The 20,481-nt window shown below is 38.7% G+C and overlaps 1 protein-coding gene across 1 annotated transcript in view; it reads right to left on the bottom strand.

The window, feature by feature from the left end:
* Positions 1–20,481, bottom strand: part of GALNTL6 (polypeptide N-acetylgalactosaminyltransferase-like 6) — a 1,585,403-nt gene that overhangs the window by 423,871 nt on the left and 1,141,051 nt on the right. The gene's annotated exons all lie outside the window — the stretch shown is intronic.

The raw sequence follows: 20,481 nt of genomic DNA, 5'->3' as shown, positions 1-20,481 counted from the left end.
CATCAACAATATGAAAGTTAGTGGTGGTGAATCTACAGTGTGGGCTAGTGCAGATCAAAGAATGAATGAACTCTAATTATACATGATAATGTGAAGAAATATTACAAAGAATAATGTGCCAGACACTAAAGAGTACACATATGATTATATAAAACATACAAACTCACAAAACTGTGGGATTGGAAGTCAGGATAGTGGTTATCTGTCGGGGTGGGGGAGGGAGTGGCTGGACAAGGACTTTGGTGAGACCTGTGCTTTGCTGGTCGTATTCTGATTCTTGATCTGAATCATAGTTTCATGAATATATTCATTTTGTGAAAAATTCATCAAACAGTAAATACATGATTTTCACTTTTGTCTGTATGTATATACTCTTTAAAAGTTTACTGAAAGGCAGTGTCTCCTAAATTACCATATTCTATTTAAATTCTGTTCAGATTTTAACATGATTAATGCAAAAGATGTGCCCCTATAATTAATTAAATCATACTTGCAATCAAAGTTATTTGCTTATTGATTTATGTGATCATTTTCAAGGTGCTTTATCTTCATTTGCCATCGACCTTCAATTGACAGAGACCTCAAACCCTTCAGTTTGGGTGACTGCTCCTCCCCAATTCTGTATCATGAGGCTCCCCATGAATATTATGTACTGCATCAGCATTAATTGATTTTTTGAAAAGAATCTTTTAAAAATATTTTAAATAACAATTTATATATTGTATAAAGTTGGATTATTATATAACTATTTTTTCTAAGCAAGATGTATAGGATCATTGAGTGAAATTTTGCTGGTTGGAGTGGGCAACAGAAGTTATATAATTTGCCTTTGTATTAAGAAATAAATGACCTGAGGCTCAAGAAAATAAGTGAAATGCATGAAACTTGTTATTCATTTGCTCATATATTCATATATTTATTGAGCATCTATATAGTCTCAGACACTTCCTTAGGCACTGGATATTTTGATGAAGATGAATAAAATCCCTGCACTATGGAACTGGAACAGTGATTCCAGGTTTTTTGGAAGACAATGAAGAATAAATATAATGAAGTAAATTAGGTGATGATAAATGGGAATCAGTGTCACGAACAATGGGAAAGTCTAGGTTGAAGGTGATGGTGTGGGGTTGGCAGAGCTCAGGGGCAGTATTTAATAGAATTGTCAGTAAAGTCTCATTGATGTGAGATTTCAGTGAAGTCTGAAAGAAATGGATGAAACTAGCTATGCAGATATCTGAGAAAAGAGCTGTAGGGAGAAGGTAGCCAGCACGAAGGCACTAAACCAAGAGCATAAGGCTTGGGTGTTTGAGAAATAGGGGGAGGCCAGTTTGGCTGAAGTTGTATGAACCAGTATGAGAACAGAAGTTGGTCAGAGTTGCTGGGCATGGAGAATAGCCCAGACCATGCGGGGCCTTGTTGTCCGTTGTAGGAACTTCTGCTTTTACTTGGAATGTGCAGCCATAGAAGGGTCTTGAGCAGACCCTAAGGTAGTCTGGCTTATGTCTGAAAAGAATCACTCTAGCTTACGTGATGAGAACAGAAGCTAAAGAGGCAAGGGCAGAGAGAGGGCACCTCTTAGAAAGGTACTGCCGGAATCCAGGCAGGGGGTGATGGAAGCTTAGTTCATGATGGTAGTTGTGAAGAGGAAGATAAAAGAGGTTGACAGAGGATGAGATGGTTGGATGGCATCACTGACTCAGTGGACATGAACTTGGGCAAACTCCGGGAGATGATGAGCAACAGGGAGGCCTGATGTGCTACAGTCTATGGAGTCACAGAGTTGGACATGGTTTGGTGATTGAACAACAAAAAATATTTTGAAACTAGAGTCACATGATTAGGAAATGGATGGAATGGATGTGAGCTATTAAAGGGAGGGTCAAGACTGATAACAAGACGGTTGTGTGTGCGTGTTTATTTTTTTTTAACCAGGGCAATGGCAAGGTGGTAAAATGGAGCAAGTGAGACCTGACACGGAGCAGGTTGTGATGGCTGCCGGTGGAGCAGCTTTGCAGGACAGACTTTAGGGATTCAGTTTTGGGCATGATGACTCTGAGCTGTTTCTAAGATACTCAAATAGAGCTGTCCTGGCTATTGAATATATGAATCTGGACTTCAGGAGAGAAGCCTGAACCAGAGATAAAAATTTTGGAGTTACCATATCTTCTGGGCAGAGTTGTGCCCTGCTCCCAATTCATATGTTGAAGCCCTAACTGCTAGTACTCAGAATTATGACTGCGTTCCTAAGTGACGAATACCAAGAACACCTTTTGTTCTAATGTTTGCTCTTTGGCCCTGTGCCTGACGCAAAGCTTCTAAACCTTTTTGCATATCCTAGGTGACAGTAGCGTCTTTTGTTTGAATGAGGCGACTCTGGGTGGGGGCTGCATGGGGGCTGGTTCCCAGAAAGAACAAGGTATGGTTAGAAGCTCTGAATTTTCAGACCCCCCTTCATTCCCTAGAGAGGGGGGAGGGGCTACAAATGAAGTTAATAATGGATCATGCCTACTTGAGGATGCCCCCCCAAAATCCCAGTGGTATGGGGTTCAGAGAGCTTCCAGGTCAGTGAATGTTCCTAAGTACCAGGAGAGTGATGCAGCCCAATCCTGTGGGTGCAGAAGCCCCCAACCTTGAAACCGTTCCAGACCTTGCCCTGTTGGACTCTTCATCTGTGTTCTTTATCATTTGTAGTTGTTTAATCACTCAGTGGTGTCGGACTCGGCGACCCCGTGGACTGTAACCCACCAGGCTCCTCTGTCCATGTGATTCTCCAGGCAAGAATACTGGAGTGGGTTGCCATTTCCTTCTCCAGGGAATCTTCCCAATCTAAGGATCAAACCCACGTCTCCTGTACTAGCAACCTGACTCTTTACTGCTGAGCCACCAGGGAAGGCCTTGTTCTTTATCATAGCCTTTGACGGACTGGTAAACTTAAATGTTTCCCTGAGTTCTGTGAGCCACTCTAGCAAATCATCAAATCCGTGGGGGAAGAGGTCACTGGAACCTCCAGTTTGTAGCCAAGTCAGATGGAAGTGGTGGGTAACCTTGAGACCTGAGACCCGCCATTGGCATCTTCAGTGGAGGAGTCTTACAGGACTGAGTCCTTCCCCTGTGGGGTCTGCGCCATCTTTGGTAGACAGTGTCAGGATGGAGTTAGGTTGCGGTACACCCAGCTGGTGTCCCAACTTTCTTGATTTGGAAAAACCTGCATACGCACACACACACACACACACACACACACACACACGTGCGTACACAGACTATCTGAAGCATTGTGAGTGTGGTAATAGTGTCAGTCAAGGAGACACAGAGGCAGAAAAACTGAGTTTGTTTTTTCCTTGCACAGAAACCTAAACAGTGCTACATAAGGCCATGGATAGATTACTTCTAGTGGATTCAAGGAATGTGCTTAGCAATACAGCCAGATACAGAGCTTAAGATTTCTTTCTGCCTTTTTAAAAAACTTTTAATTTTCTATTGGAGTATAGCCGATTAACAGCATTGTGTAGTTTCAGGTGGACAGCAGAGGGCTTCAGCCATATATACATTATCCATTCTCCTCCAAACTCCCCTCCTGTCCAGGCTGCCACATAACATTGAGCAGTGCTATACAATAATCCTTATTGGTTATCTGTTTTAAATATAGCAGTGTATACATGTCAGATTTCTGATGATACAGTAAGTCATGGTGCTTTTTAATCTGCCCTTAAGATGAATGTTCATGCAGTCCATGAGGATGTCCAGTGGTGTTAAATGACTTTATTGTTTCATCACTTTGTAAAATTTATTGATACGTTTTTAATTTGACAGGCAGTCTTATTGAATACTTGGGAAAAATTAAATACCCATGCTTTCATTTTAATAAACTAGAAATTGCTTAAGGACAATCAATGTGGTGAATATTTTTGACTAGTGGTACAGATACATTAATGTTAATAACAGGCAAACACACCAGTTCCGTCTCATTTTATAAACCACTTTCATTTAATAAATCCCAAAGCCTTCCAGCAAATGAAAGGTTGAAATTTTTAACTTAATGCTTTTTTTCTTCTGCCTAAAAGATTCTATAATCAGTTAGAAATGCATTACCCCTATAGATAATGTCTTAAATTTCTCATAGCATTTCATACTATTTCCAAATATCTCAATTGTGTGATTCTTATTTGACATGATTCTATGATTCTATACAAAGTTTTGAATCCTTGAATATCAAAATTTACTAAGCTTAGGATGAATTAATAATAGCATAGGAAGAGTTAATAATAGCATAATAAATATTTGTGAATACTTATATGAAAGAATTAGCCATTAATTAATGGAGAAAATAAATCTTTACAAGAACATTTAAGACTATATATTCAGTTTTTTGGTGTTAGGATCCAATAATTGTTAGGAAATATATTCTACTAGTTCAAGTACCCCTGACAAATCTGAATCAAAGCATATTTATGTTACTACTTTCTAACCATCTAATATCTGGAAGGTTTACCAGGGTTGGGAAAAGTTAAAAGAAGGGGAAAAAAGTCTTATGTTCTTCAATAAATGTCTTTCAGAATAAATAAAAGTCATATTTTATTCCACACCCAAGAAGCCTATTACATGAACACATCTTTATACCAGGAGCACTTGGCTAAGAAGTGTTAGTTTCCTATTGCTGTGGTAACAAATTGCCATAAATTTATGGCTTAAAGCCATACAAACATTTTCTTATAATTATGGAAGCCTGAGGTCCAAAATGGGTTGGCAGGGCTGTGTCCCTTCTAGAGGCTGTAGGGTGGAATTTATTCCCTTGCTTTTCCTATGTTCTAGAGGCTGCCAGCTTTTCTTGTCTTCTGGTTCCCCATCACTCTGACTTTTGCTTCCATCACCCCGTTGCCTTCCCTGACCCTGACCTCTTCAGTTCAGTTCAGTTGCTCAGCACGCCAGGCTTCCTGTCCATCATCAACTCCCAGAGTTTACTCAAACTCAAACCCATTGAGTTGGTGATGCCACCCAACAATCTCATCCTCTGTCATCCCCTTCTCCACCTGCCTTAAATCTTTCCCAGCATCAGGATATTTTCCAATGAGTCAGTTCTTCACATCAGGTGGCCAAAGTATTAGAGTTTCAGCTTCACTATCAGTCCTTCTGATGAATATTCAGAACTGATTTCCTTTAGGATTGACTGGTTGGATCTTTTTGCAGTCCAAGGGACTCAAAGAATCTTCCCTCTTATAAGGGCTATTGTGATTGCCTGGAGCCTATCTATCTGAGTAATCTAGGCTAATCTCATCTCAAGATCCTTAACAAAATCACCTTTATAAAGTCCCTTTGGGACTTTGGTCCAGTGGTTAGGATTTCATCCTCCAATGCAGGGGGTGTGGGTTTGATGTCTGGTTGGGGAGCTAGGATCCCACATGCCTTGGGACCAAAAAAACAATAAAACCCATAAAAATAAAAGCAATATTGTTATAAATTCAATAAAGACTTCAAAATGAGTCCACAACAAAAAAATCTTGGAAAAAAAAAATTCCCTTTGCCTTGTAAGGCATATTCACAAATTCCCAAGAATTATGACATGGACATCTTTGGTGTCTGAGGCATCATCAGTCGGTACAAATTCTAACACATATCTGTTTTCAGTTGTTTACTGAATAAGATGGTGTGTAGTTATCAATGATTAAAACATTATCATTGTTAAGATTTCTCATTGATAGCAGACTTATCACTATCAATCACTTCCAATGATAGGATGATTTCTGCAATAGTGAATTTGATGTTAATGTAGTATCATGAAGTTCTGCATAAGAGCAAGTGATGGCTGATAAGTTGGTGATTTTAGGATGCCTTAGTCCTTAGGGTCTCCATGCCAAGACAAGGATTGAGTCTTGAGTGAACATTGTACTGGGTGAAGACAGTGCTTGAAAGGTGGACTGAAAAATTCTTTTCAAAAAATGTGAAGTTCATGTATTTTACACTAATGCTGGTATTAGAAGTATAGGTTCCTCAGATACACTATATGATTAGGGAGTAATTTTGTACATTTATCGTATCCAATCATTTTGTTCAGTGCTATATTTTACAGGGCATTTTACCAAGTGGAGGGACATTCAGGGACGAGGGTGGCATAAAAATGAAGCAATCAAGTCATGTGAATAATCAGAGAATATTTTCACATATAGGAAATTACCGACTATGTGAGTGATTGAGGAAGAGGTTTCTTTTCAAACGTTGAGGTTGACCATCAAGTTCATTTGGGTAACTTCATTTCAGTAACTTCTTATGGAAAAACATGAATGAACTTATTAGCCAACACAATATTTGAAAAATTGAAGTTAAAGGGGGAAGACAGACAGCTAAATTGGTCAAAGTTAAGATGAGTAGATCTTGCCTTTATTAAACCCCAAACACGAAATCTCAAGATTTGTCTCAATTGATAAGAAATTTAAACTGAGACAGTTCAAAATATTTATTTGGAGTCCATCTTAAGTGAATAGGGGGATTCCCTAGTAGCTCAGCTGGTAAAGAATCTGCCTGCAATACAGGAGATCCCAGTTCAGTTCCTGAGTCTGGAAGACCCACTGGAGCAGGGATAGGCTACCTACTCCAGTGTTCTTGGGCTTACCTGGTGGCTCAGCTGGTGAAGAATCCACCTGCAGTGTGGGAGACCTGGGTTCAATACATGGGTTGGGACAATCCTCTGTAGAAGGGAATGGCTATCCACTCCAGTATTCTGGCCTGAACACTTCCATGAACTATACAGTCTATGGGGTTGCAAAGAGTTGAACACGACTGAATGACTTTCACTTTAAGTGAACAGATCACAGTATATTTGAGAAATAATCCAAAAAACTGATAGCTATACCAGCTGATCTAGATAACATCGATCGAGTTGAACACTTAACCCAAATATCTGAAAATATTTCTTTGAGATAAGCAGATAAATAATGTGTTAGAAATTTTCTTTTAAATCTTTTTTTTTAGTACATTCTAATGTGTGGAACTGATTTATTAGTGCTTCATGATGATTGAGGCCGACATTTAACAATTCATGCAAAATTACACTTGTGACTTCTAGGAGTCAGCATCTGAAAATAATGACATAAATGTTTATAATACTCTTAAAAGAAAGCAAATTGATATTGCCCATCAAATTTGTTAGCCATTTTTTTTTAATGCTGTTGATGGAGAAGGTAGCCCTTTGAATGCAATACGTCTAGTGGCCAGAGATTTTCTTTCCATGCCGTTTGTATATACCTCTGCTACTGCATATGTTGCAATGGAATGTGTTACAGTGACTTCTCTAGATTTCTAATATAGCCATTGTGCTATGAACTCTTTATCCAGGAAGGTGTTAGTCATTCAGTCATGTGCGAGTCTTTGAGACCCCCATGGACTGTAGCCCGCCAGGTTCCTCTGTCCATGGCAGGGGAGTGGCATCACCAGACATTCTGGGTTTGCAAGTGAAAATGGAAATTTGGACTTTTTAAAATATAAAAAGTGGCCAATATTTATAAATTGGAAATGTGTGGTCCATAAAAATACCCGTCTCTAAGTCATGTTTCACTTGCAGGCAGCCTGTCTTGTGTTAGGTCTTAAACCCTTTTCCTATGGGCAGGAAGGGAAATTTCCAGATGAGAAGCATAAACTGAGGCATAAAGTCTGTGCAGTGATTTCCCAAGTCCAGAGGACAGACACTTATTATTATTATTTTTTTTGGACTAGAGGGATCCTGTTGCAAAGTACTGGAGGTGAATATAGGGTGTAGTTGGTAGTCAGATTGGGGAAGGCTAGGTTAGACAAGTCATCAGGTTTAGAACTCATTTGCCTGAAAAGTGATCTGGAATTGAATGATTTAACACCCATGGAGGGTGGTCAAGCTGCTTGGCTTGACCAAGAAGAAAATGAGGACAATCAGAAAAGGAAAGAGGAATGCTAGCTTTCAATGGGAAAAAAATGACTGGCAGGAGATGGCTTTGAATATGTTGGGGGTCAGGAAGGGACAGTCAAGAGCTCAGATGGTCTCTCCATTGTTCACTGGGAACTCTGCTGTTAGACTCCAGGAAAGACCTGGGCAGGCCTGCAGCTAACCTGTGATATGTTATAAAATCTATGACAGTGGTAGAGGTGAATTCTAGGGCAGTTCTCCTCAGGAAAAGTGGCACCATCCGAGTAGTAATTCTGTATGAGGAAAGAAACCCGAGAGTCACTGCTGGAACTAGTATAAAGTACTAAAAAAAAATAGGGTCACAGGAAAATGTCAAAACCCTTTTACCAGAGAATCCACAAAAATGTATGGTGATGTACCAGCAGGAGGACTGAATGCCAGGTTGCTGACGACAGTCTGGGCTTCCCCCATCCTCCTAACCAGGAGCAGGATTGGCTGAGCCTGCAGGTCTGGTAAGGTCATTCCAGGAGTTTATACTGGATGGCTGCTCTGGGCTGGAAAATAAGCAGGCTAGTAAACACCCTCATCTAGGAAACACCAGAGGGCAACAGCCATGTATGTGCATGGATGGTGACAACTGTTTAGGCCGCCGTTCTCAGATCTCCAGCATGGTTTGGTATGACTGCTGGAGACACAGAACTTCACATTTGTGAGGCCAGTGGATGACTGTCAGTAGAGCTACAGGTTATTGAAATACCTTTGTTCACATAAACTAAAGTTGGGTCTCACGGTTAACAAATATGTTCATAGAATAGTATCTTTGATGAAACATTTGACAGTGGGGTACATTATTAAGTCTTCAATGTTGGCAACTGTATACCTATGTCACCTTGAGGACCCATAGAATACATTGATGGGAAAAATGATAAGCAAATTAATAAAGCATTAATTCACGAAGACGAGAGGCTGTTGCAGTGAGGACTCCACTGTATGAATGCTGCTGCTGTTCCCTTGTTGAGGCACTTTTCCTGTGAGAATTTCCATTTCCTGCCCACAACTAGTTAGCAATGTTGATGGCTCTTCACTGAGCTAATTAAGGAATAATCAGGAAAATGCATTTTCCCACAACTTTTTGCTCCTAATATGCTGAAAACCAAATTTTCCTGGAAATAACACACTATGTAATATTTACGTCATTAAGAAACAATAATCTTCCAACTCGTCCCACCTGCCCCTTCCCCCAGGTCTGCCTGTCTGTTCTCTATGTCTGTGTCTGTATTCTTGCCCTAGAAATAGGTTCTTCTGCTATAAAGCACAGAGAGCTCAGCTCAGGGCTCTGTGGTCACCTCAAGGGGTGGGAACGGGATGGGAGGGAGGGGATATATGTATACATGTTGTACAGCAGAAACGAACACAATACTACAAAAGCAACTACATTCCAATAAGTAAAAGCACCACATGAGTATATTTCTTCTTTAAGGTAGTGATGACCATGCTATACAGAAAGCAACAACTTGAGGGTGTAGAACAGTTTAAAAAAACTCAGAATGCTTGGAGAAACTTTGCATGTCCTGATCTTAAAATACAGGAAAAAATTGAACAGAGAAAACTGCACAGAACTCTTCTTGCATTCATAATCATTCTTTATTTATCAAATAGGAAATGCTTAGCTGAAGTATAGGGTAAATACTTAATGTAATACTTAAAAGCTAATTAAAAGGCAATTCCTAAGGTTGTGTAATAATAGAAAAAAAAATACGCTAATAAAGGACATAGATAGGATAACCATTATGACTAAAGCCCTAGGGAGAGAGTGTACTCCAAAAGGCTATGAATGTTTATATCAGGGGAAGGTGAGAATGAATCCTTCCTTTTCTTTTGCTCTAAAAATAATGCTGATCACCTTTTGGATAATATGAAATGATTAAAAAACTACTGTAGAAACTTCAGAAATTATAGGAATTTGTAAAGAAAATCATTACCTGAAAGCCAGAGAAAACCATTTCTGTAATTTGATTCTCTTGTATGTTTCCATTCCATTTTTTAGTGCCCTACTATAGCATTTTTACATCACTAAATCCATTCAAATCCTGAGTGTTAATGAATATATAATTTCATCATAGAATGCCCTATATATCTGGATACTTAAAATATTCAAAACATTGACTTAGATTTATAGAAGTGAGTAAAGGATTCTGGTATGTTTCCTTATCATTGTGACTTTCAGAATTTTTCAGTTTTTTTTGAAAGATAAATTTGCTTCTCAAATGACCTTTGCTTTTCATATTCGGGTGCACATTTTATTTGCATGGTACAATAAGGAAAACAGATTCCACTGGAGTCCAAGGAGGGAGACTTGAAATGAATAGTACTTATTTTGCTTCACAAAAATATCACCTACACATGAGTTTTAGAAAAAGAACTTTCCTGAAATTTTACTTCGGTGAAATGATTGACTAGATACAATTTTTTCTTAGCAGAACCTTAGAACTGTATTGTTCATAAAAGAAAAGGTAGTTAAACCATGATGTTGGTCCTTAGAAAAACATAAGGACTGATATTAATATATATATATCACTGCTTGTATATATTAGTGTATTGCATATAATATATGTATTATGCATTCTGTGGATAGTAAAGTATTGACATTAGTGTATATGTGAAAAATTTGTCTTTTTAGATATCTTCAAAATATAAAAAAATTACTATACATTCAAACAGTCAAAACTCTTTCACAATCAGTACTTGTTATATGCTTAAAGAACTTTTATTTTCTGTTGGTTAACATTTCATTTACATGATAACTCTGTGCAAATATCAATTAAATTTTGCATACTGGTTTTATATATGTATTACCTCTCTGTATATTGCAACTAGTGCCTATTAGTTTTCCAAATAATTGTGTATTTTCTCTTGGTCAACTTTTTACATATTCTATTCAAATATTAATGGTATTTTCTATGTCATATATATACACAAATTTAGATAATCTTGTTTTGGTTTAATTAGATGAAGCCTTTCTTACTGAGATGGGGCTATATTTTCAAAGTAGAGCTATATTAAAGCATAAACATAAACTAAAAAAAAGAAAGGCAGTTGGATGACTATCTTAAATACAAATGGCCATGAAGATGATGTTTATTTCAGTGGCTCAGAGTCAGAACTGTTGTAAAACTGGGTTTCCCCCCCAGTTTCTGTGGCAGTGTGATTGGCAGACGTGTGCGTATAGCATCTGCTTGATGATGCTGCCCCAGAGCGACTGATGGATGTAATTATGATTTCTAGATGGAAAATGCTCTAGAGATTATCTGTTAGGGAAAGATAAAGTATGTATTTATATCCTTACCCAGTACAACCTTGGTTTGAATTTTAGATTTCTTAGATACGTTAAAATAAAATAAGATGGAAACAAGATTTCAAAATTCCCCAAGCAACTAAACCATTTAAGCAAAACCTAGCTCATTTCATGAATGTGAGTGAAACTTAGGTTATTTCTTGTAAATATCTCTGATAGTTGTTTTTTTTTTAAACTTATATTCCTAAAATAATCACTTATCAATCTCTACCATCTGAAAGTCTGACTGTAAAAATAAATCATTGTAAGGCTGGACAATTTCCTCATTTTCACATTATATGTCAGTCTGTGATGTCATACCTCTGAGCCTCATGCCAGTTTCAGGATGTCATCTTTCTGTTCATGAACAATTTATTTCTCGCAGGGCAAGCTATTCATATATGTGAAATTTTATTTTGTTATATTTTCACTGGAAATCTCCAATCTTACTTGGTTTGATTCTTTGGCCTCAAGTCCAAGACTTTTTAAAAAATTTATTTTGTTGAGTCCTTTTAGCTATTTAACTGTCAGACTTTCTCTGTTTAAATGTCTGCAAACCTACAGAAGACTGACAGTAAGTAAACTGAATTGAGAAAAAGGGAGGCTGTTTGCAGATTGACTAAAAAAAAGAAAAAGATAAACAGCTTCCTATTTGGGAGAAAATTTCAGTGGTAAAATACTATCAGTGATGTTTTGAACCCTTAATTCTCTAGCTAGCTGCAGAAAATCATGTGTGAAGATGAGATGGTCAGCAAAGGAGGTCTTTCAGCACATTGCTAAAAACAGTCCCAGAGGAGTATAATTTTAAACGATCTTCTAATGTGACAAGTACATTTTTAAATGATTTTCTCGTCCTGAATCCATAAAACTTAAGTCAGAGAGTGTCATAATAAATACAGGCTGAGCAAGAATTGATTTCCCAGGTGCACAGAGTTTTATTGAATAGAAAATGTTTTACATCAGTGTCAAAATCCCCACTGCTCCTGCTTCACTTATATCCGCATCCATGGGGAATAAAAACATTCTTTTCATTGATATGATCATCCATCAAAGCATTGATGGTCTATCAGCAGCAAAGATTTTAATGGTAGAAAGCCCCAAGTTTAATACTGATAACTGCTGAATTTTCCATGTTGGACTTTTTAATCACAGACCAAAATGTAATTAGAAGCTTTAATCAGATAAAAAAGTAGTAAACTTTGATTGCCTCACAGAAGCTACAGTCTCAAAATGTATTTTGCTGGAATGCTTTTTTAAAGAAAAAAAAGTGCTATAATTTCTTTACAATGTCATTAGTTACTGCTGTACAGTGAAGTGAATCAGTTATAGGTATACATACATCCCCTCCCTATGGACTCCCCTCCTACCCCCCAACCCCACCTATTAAGAGGATTAATAACCAATAACTTCATAATCTCATATCTCAATTCAATTCATATGCTCACATCAAACTCTGTGATTTTAGAGCCTCGAAACTAACAAAATTTATTCATGTTTGGTGATAAACAATATTTGCCCATAATTTCTAACTTTATTCTTTTAGGAATTTTAGAGATCCTTCAAATTATGACTTTTGTGGAAAATTAAATCAGTTTATTTTTTACCCGGTACTGAAAAACTTGCTTCTTACGGATCACTACAAGTTAACATAGAACAAAACAAAATGCACACTCCATTGCACACATAGCGATACTAACAGTGTTTCTGTACAGAAAGCAGTGATTTTGGAGAAGGGTATGTGTCTGTGTCTGTGTCTTGGGGAGGGATTGGGTAGATGAGAAGGGTCACATTTCCCTCGGTGGGTCTAAGAACTTGTGGCATAAAGAAGTGGAAGCAATCTAAATGTTTGTCAACAGAGGAATGGATAAAGAAGATATAGTCCATGTATACAGTGGAATGTAACTGAGTCATTAGAAGGATGAAATATGACATTGGTAGCAACACGGATGGACCTAGAGATTGTCATACTGCGTGAAATAAGAGTAAGAGAGATCCTATGTGGATTCTAAAAAGAAATGATACAAATGAACTTATTTACAACATAAATAGACTCACAGACTTAGAGAATGAACTTATAGTTGTCCGGGGTGGGGGGCGGGGGGAAGGATAGTTAGGGAGTTTGGGATGGACGTGAACACACTGCTATATTTTAAATGGATAACCAGCAACTACCTACTGTACAGTACAGGGAACTCTGCTCAATGTTATCTGACAGCATAGATGGGAGGGGAGTTTGTGGAAGAATGCATACATCTATATGTATAGCTGAGTTCCTTCCCTGCTCACATGAAATTTATCACATTGTTAATCGGCTATATGCCAATATAAAATAAAGTGTTAAAAAATCTTTGTGGTATATATTAAGGTAGGTGAAAAACACCTTCTGATGCTCTAGGTCAGTGACGTTAGAAAACTGAGCTAAATAAGGTGTTGTTTTTTTTTTTTTTTAATTTAAGGATTTTTAAAAACCATTTTGTCCCTAAGAACTGGCAAGAATGGTTTCTATTCTCTGCTTAGGACATTGACTTGGTTATGGAATCTGTTTTCTTAAAGATTGAAAAGCTTCCCGAAGCCTCACTCTGGAAGCACTGCCTACAACAGAGAATGGTACTAACCATGAAGCATGGAGACAGGTGTTCACACAGAGATGCTGACAGTATCCACGGTCAGGGCTGGACAGCATTTGCCTTGCCAGCAGCTGTGGAGACCATCAGTTCCCTCACAAAGAGTACCAGTTTGATTCAAGAAAGGTTCAGGGCAAAGAGTCAAGTTTTTGTGGTATGTTCTCGAACAGAAGAGATGGTTCACATACACTATGCAGAACAGAGGAGGCACCCAAACTCAGTAACTCTAAATTATTTCCCTAAAGAGGTTAGAGTGTTTTCAAATTTCCCTTTAAATGGTCAGCCGTCTGAAGATAGTCTCTGGGTCTTGCTCACAACGTCGTGTTTGTGATAGTCTAGTTAGCGTGCTTTCTGACTTGGAGCAGGTCCTGCACGATCATGTTGGAACGAATACATGTGCAGTCCACAGCAATGTTAAAATTCATATGGGAAATGAAGGCTTGGCTCTTGACCTGAGGCATTGCTGACAAGTCAGCATCAATTCAAATGAGGCTTGATAATCCCCTACGTGAAATCCAGACCCTTCACAGTAAATCATAATGCATCTGCACTGGAAAACACAAGTATACACTCACTCACAGTGTAACTCCCTCAGTTTGCTTTATTGCTACCCCTGGTGGCTCAGCGGTAAGGAATACACTTGCTATGCAGCAGACACAGGAGACACGGATTCGTTCCCTGGGTTGGAAAGATCCCCTGGAGAAGGAAGTGACCATCCACTCCAATATTCTTGCCTGGAGAATCCCATGGACAGAGGTGCCTGGTGGTCTATAGTCCGTGGGGTCACAAAGAGTGGGACATGGCTGAGGTGACTTAGCAACACTTGCAGCATGATTTCATAGGTATTTACAGACAGACTCAGTATTATTGGATGCAGACAGAGGATGTCGGTGATGAATTAGAATATGTTAAAAATACTATCATGTGATGTAATTGCTTTCATTTGCAGTGTAGTAGACATGTACCTGTGTCCTTGATGAAGGCCTTCCCTCCCTGAGAAAGAAATGACTCTTCATCTTCAACGAATCGACTCTAGAGCCAATGCTTATACTATGTGGGTTTCAGACCTGGTCAGGTGCTCTTTTAGGATTTGAAATTGGGATCCCCAGAAGTAATAAGCCTATACAGATTCCCCATCCACAGAGTGTTCAAGAACCGGAGGAAAACATCTTTTGCCAGGTGGCTGGAAAGCAGAGAAAGCTGTTCTAAGCCAAGAAAACAAAGTGATTATGCCACAAGAGACAGAAATGCAGAATCAGGAGACGAGAAAAACAGAGGGTGCCTTTCCTTACAGCCTCTGTGTAAAATTCCTCTACATTTGATCATGCATCTCCCTTGGCCCACTCAAGAAAAATTTCTGATAGTCTGTCCCTCTGTCCATCTGTCTACATCTGTGCTTATGCTGCTTCCCAGGTGGCGCTGGTGGCAAAGAACCCAGCTGCCAGTGTAGGAGACATGAGACTGGAGTTCGATCCCTGGGTTGGGAAGACCCCCTGGAGTAGGAAATGGCAGCCCGCTTCAGTGTTCTTGTCTGGAGAATCCCGTGGGCAAAGGAGCCTGGTCGGCTATAGTCCATGGGGTCACAAAGAGTTAGACACGACTGACCACATAGGCGTGCTTAAGCTAAAAGACTACATCCTTGTAAGCAAAGGGTGCTGGTTAACAAATGACACATGCAGATTCTTAAAATAGGAATCATATTTCTGATGATATTGGCTAATTTCCATAAAGTATGGATTCCCCTGCAGGACTACCTAGGAAACTTTGGAAACCGTAGTTTAAATTTATAGAGTCCGTGATGAACTCTAATTATCTACAGTTATTTTGCTATAGATAGATGAAATAAAATACATGTGAAAATGTAATTGCTGAGTAAAATATCTCATGAATAAGATTTGAGAAATAATGGTAAGGTCAGAATCACCTGGAGGATGGACAGTATTAAAGACTGGCTTAAACTGGACCTAGGTCCAATCTGAAATAATGGAAAAATGTGCCTTCCAGACTTATATCCAGTTTGCACAGAATGCTAGAAACATTGAAAGGCTTTATGTGAGTGGACACCCCTGGAAGACACACTGTCTTCCAATTTGGTCAGTGGAAGCCAGTTAGATTATTGTGAGAAAGTTGAAAAGTTGCTTAGGTTTTCCTATAGAAAAAGAAGAGAATTGAAGAGCTGAACACAATCATACCAAACAGACAGATTACAAAGTATGACCTTAAGTTTGTTCTTTTTAATAATGACATTACTTTGCACATTGTTGGATACCTTGAACATTAACATTCAAGTCATTTAATCAAAACATAGCCATCCTAGCCTCCAGATGGCTTCCATTTTCTCTTATCTCTTCATCTTGCTTTTCCTCCTTCCCTTCTTCCCTCCCTTTATTTCTTCTTTCTCTCAATCTAAGTTTTAATTTTTATTAAAATCATATACGTGCAGTTATACTCTATGTACAGGTGTGCTGCAGTCCCTGAGATTGCAAAGAGTTGGATACGACTTAGCGACTGAACAACAACAGGTAGCTTAAAGAGGAAATAGTGAGGCTTCCCCAGTGGCTCAATGGGTAAACAACCCACCTGCCAATGCAGGAGACACAAGCGATTCGGATTTGATCCCTGGGTCGGGAAGATCCCCTGGAGGAGGAAATGGCAACCCACTCCAGTGTTCTTGCCTGGAGAATTCCATGGACGGAGAAGCCTGATAAGCTACAGTCCGTAGGCTCGCAAAAAGTCAGACACAGCTAAGTGACTAAACCTTCAAGCATGGGGGAAAAAATATCAGAGTCTTTCTGAACTGATTCAGAAGAAAAAGCCAGTTCAGAGCCTTTCCATCCTCTTTCCCCTGAAGCAATGCTTTTCAGCTCTTCTGGTTGAAAATTGTGTATTTTATCTCCATAGCTCAATAAAACTACTTGACTATTCTTGATTTTTTCAGTTCTGTGTGTCAGTTTCAGACTGTAAAAGATAAGTATTTAGCTTTCATCCTTCTTGTCTCTCTTCCCCACCACACACATGTCTCATCCCATTGATTTTCATAAAGTTGTAGCATCATTTTATTTAGAGCCCTTTGTGTTTACATCATCATCATGTTGTAAATAAAGTCTTGGAGTAAACTAGTGTTCTCTTCTCTAGAGCTTTTCAAAAGTAATTTTTGTTCACATAAGAGCATAAGTGGGTTTCCCTGGTGGCTCACACAGTAAAGAATGTACCCTCATTTCAGGAGACCAAGGTTCGATCCCTGGTTCTGGAAGATCCCTTGGAGAAGGGAATGGCAACCCACTCCAATATTCTTGCCTGGAGAATTCCATGGACAGAGGATGCTGACAGGCTATGGTCCATGGGTTTATGAAGAGTCAGGCACAACTGAGGGACTAACACTTTATTCAAGAGCATAAGAATATTTTATTGTTCAGCCTAAAAATCTTTGTCAGTTGTCTACATCTTCTCCCCATCAAACTGATCTTGAAGAAACCTCTTACAGAGTCTGCAGACATGCACCACGTGAGCTGGTTCCTTTGATACTCATTGCACCCTGTCCTCTGGGCATCTCCTTTCACTCTCACCCTGGGGATTTCATTTGACTGCTTCCTCAGTGCAGTCTCCTGTTCAGAGAGCTCATGCATTCCATTTTTCTGACTTATCTTCCTAGTTTCAGAGGGGCGCATTATCCAGCAACTTTCTGGAACATTGTTTGTGAAAAATAGCTGAGAATTTGTGTGTCTGAAAATGTCTTTATCTTACCCTTAGAGCTGACAGGTAATTGGCATAGAATTTTAAGTGGGAGATGACTCTTCTTTATTTCTTTATTTATTTTTTAAATTAACAGGGTTTTATTTTGGAATGTAGTATTTTTAGAAGATTATAGACAACTTTGCTCAAGAAAAATAAAACAAAAAATAATCTTGTATTTTCTCCATCCCTATATATCTTATGGGTAAACCAATGAATGTTTAGAATGATCTTGTAGTTCACAATGTTGTTCTTGACAAATCTGGAAGTCTCTCCGACTCCTTCATATGTGATCCATTTACTTCCTTCAATGAAACCTGATATAATTTTCTCTTTGCCTCTTCTGATATGTTAAGATGATGTACCTTGGAGTGAGTCTGTGTCCATTTACTGTCTTGGGCGTTTGGTGGGTTCTTTTATTTGGAAAGTTTAGCTGTGATTACTATGTACGCAACTGTTTTCACCGTCTCCTCTTTCTTGAGTTCCTATTATTGGAATGTTTGGAAATTTGGACTATACTCATTATGTTTTGTCCCCTTATTTTCTTTTTTCCTTCTTGCTCTAATTTTTTGGGATATTTAATCTTTTTTCCCTAAAATTTCCATTGAGTTTCCCATTTTAGATATTATTTTTAAAATTTCTAGGATATTCTTTTTATTCTCTGGACATTTTTTTAATTGCCTTCACAGCCTCCCTTGATTTTTTTTTTCTTGTTGTAAAGTTTTGATTGGAGGATATTGTGTTGGCTTCTGCCATACAATGATGTGAATCAGCCACAAGTACATGCATGTCCCCCCTCTCCTGGAACTCCCACAAACCCCTCCCCGACCCATCCCACCCCTCTAGGTTGTCTTAGAGCTGAACTCCCTGTGCTCTACAGCAACTTCTCATTAGCTGCCTATTTTACACATTCTAGTATGTATAGGTCACTGCTGCTCTCTCAGTTCATTCCACCCTCTCTTTCCCCCACTCTGTCCTAAGTTTGTTCTCTATGTCTTTGCTTCTATTCCTGCCCTGAATGTAGCTTCATCTGTACAGGTTTTCTAGATTCCATATATATGTGTAATATACAAAACTTGCTTTTCTCTTTTTCACTTACTTCACTCTGTATAACAGGTTCTAGGTTCTGCCACCTTATCAGAACTGACTGAAATGTGTTCCTTTATATGGGTGAGTAATATTCCATTGTGTGTGTCTGTAATATATATACCACAAGTTCTTTTTCCATCTGCTGATGGACATCTAAAACTAACCAGTCTAATCACATGGACCACAATCTTGTCTAACTCAATGAAACTATAAGCCATGCCGTGTAGGGCCACCCAAGATGGACGGGTCATGGTGGAGAATTCTGACAAAATGTGGTCCATGGAGAAGGGAATGGCAAACCACTTCAGTATTCTTGCCTTGAGAACCCCATTAACAGTATGAAAAGACAAAAAGATAGGACACTAAAAGATGAACTCCCCAGGTTGGCCCAGTAGTCTACGGGATATCAGTGGAGAAATAACTCCAGAAAGAATGAAGAGATGGAGCCAAAGCAAAACAAAACAAAACAAAACAAAAAACAACAACAAAAAAACAAAACAGAAAACACCCAGTTGTTTATGTGAATGGTGATGGAAGCAAGGTCTGATTCTGTAAAGAGCAATATTGCATAGGAACCTGGAATGTTAGGTCCGTGAATCAAGGTAAATTGGAAGCGGTCAAACAGGAGATGGCAAGAGTGAACATGAACATTTTAGGAATCAGCAAACTAAAATGCAATGGAATGGGTGACTTTAACTCAGATGGCCATTATATCTACTACTGTGGGCAAGAATCCCTGAGAAGAAACAGAGTAGCCATCATAGTCAACAGAAGAGTCTGAAATGCAGTACTTGGATGCAATCTCGAAAACCGACAGAATGATCTCTGTTCGTTTCCAAGGCAAACCATTCAACATCACAGGAATCCAAGTTTATGCCCCAACCAGTAATGCTGAAGAAGCTGAAGTTGAACAGTTCTCTGAAGACCTACAAGACCTTTTAGAACTAACACCCAAAAAAGATGTCCTTTTCTTTATAGGGGACTGGAATGCAAAAGTAGGATGTCAAGAAACACCTGGAGTAACAGGCAAATTTGGTTTTGTAGTACAGAATGGAGCAGGGCAAAGGCTAACAGAGTTTTGCCAAGAGAATGCCCTGGTCATAGCAAACACCCTCTTCCAACAACACAAAAGAAGAATCTACACATGAACATCACCAGAGGGCCAACACGGAAATCAGATTGATTATATATTTTTTAATTATATTGATTCAATTGATTATAATGATTCTATTGATTATATTCTGCAGCCAAAAATGGAGAAGCTTTATCCAGTCAGCAAAAACAAGACTGGGAACTGACTGTGGCTCAGATCATGGACTCCTTATTGCCAAATTCAGACTTAAATTGAAGAAAGTAGGGAAAACCACTAGAATATTCAGGTATTACCTAAATCAAATCCCTTATGATTATACAGTGGAAGTAAGAAATAGATTTAAGGGACTCAATGTGATAGAGTGCCTGATGAACTATGGACGGAGGGTCATGACACTGTACAGGAGACAGGGATCAAGACCATCCCCAAGAAAAAGAAATGCAAAAAAGCAAAATGGCTGTCTGAGGAGGCCTTACAAATAGCTGTGAAAAGAAGAGAAGTGAAAAGCAAAGGAGAAGGAAAGATATGCCCATTTGAATTCAGAGTTCCAAAGAAGAGCAAGGAGAGATAAGAAAGCCTTCTTCAGTGATCAGTGCAAAGAAATAGAGGAAAAGAATACAATGGGAAAGACCAGAGATCTCTTCAAGAAAATCAGGGATACCAAGGGAATATTTCATGCAAAAATGGGCACAATAAAGGACAGAAATGGTATAGACCTAACAGAAGCAGAAGGTATTAA

This window comes from Capra hircus, chromosome 8, assembly GCF_001704415.2.
Source record: "Capra hircus breed San Clemente chromosome 8, ASM170441v1, whole genome shotgun sequence".
Taxonomy (NCBI): Eukaryota; Metazoa; Chordata; class Mammalia; order Artiodactyla; family Bovidae; genus Capra; species Capra hircus.
This window is presented reverse-complemented; position numbering and strand designations above follow the sequence as displayed.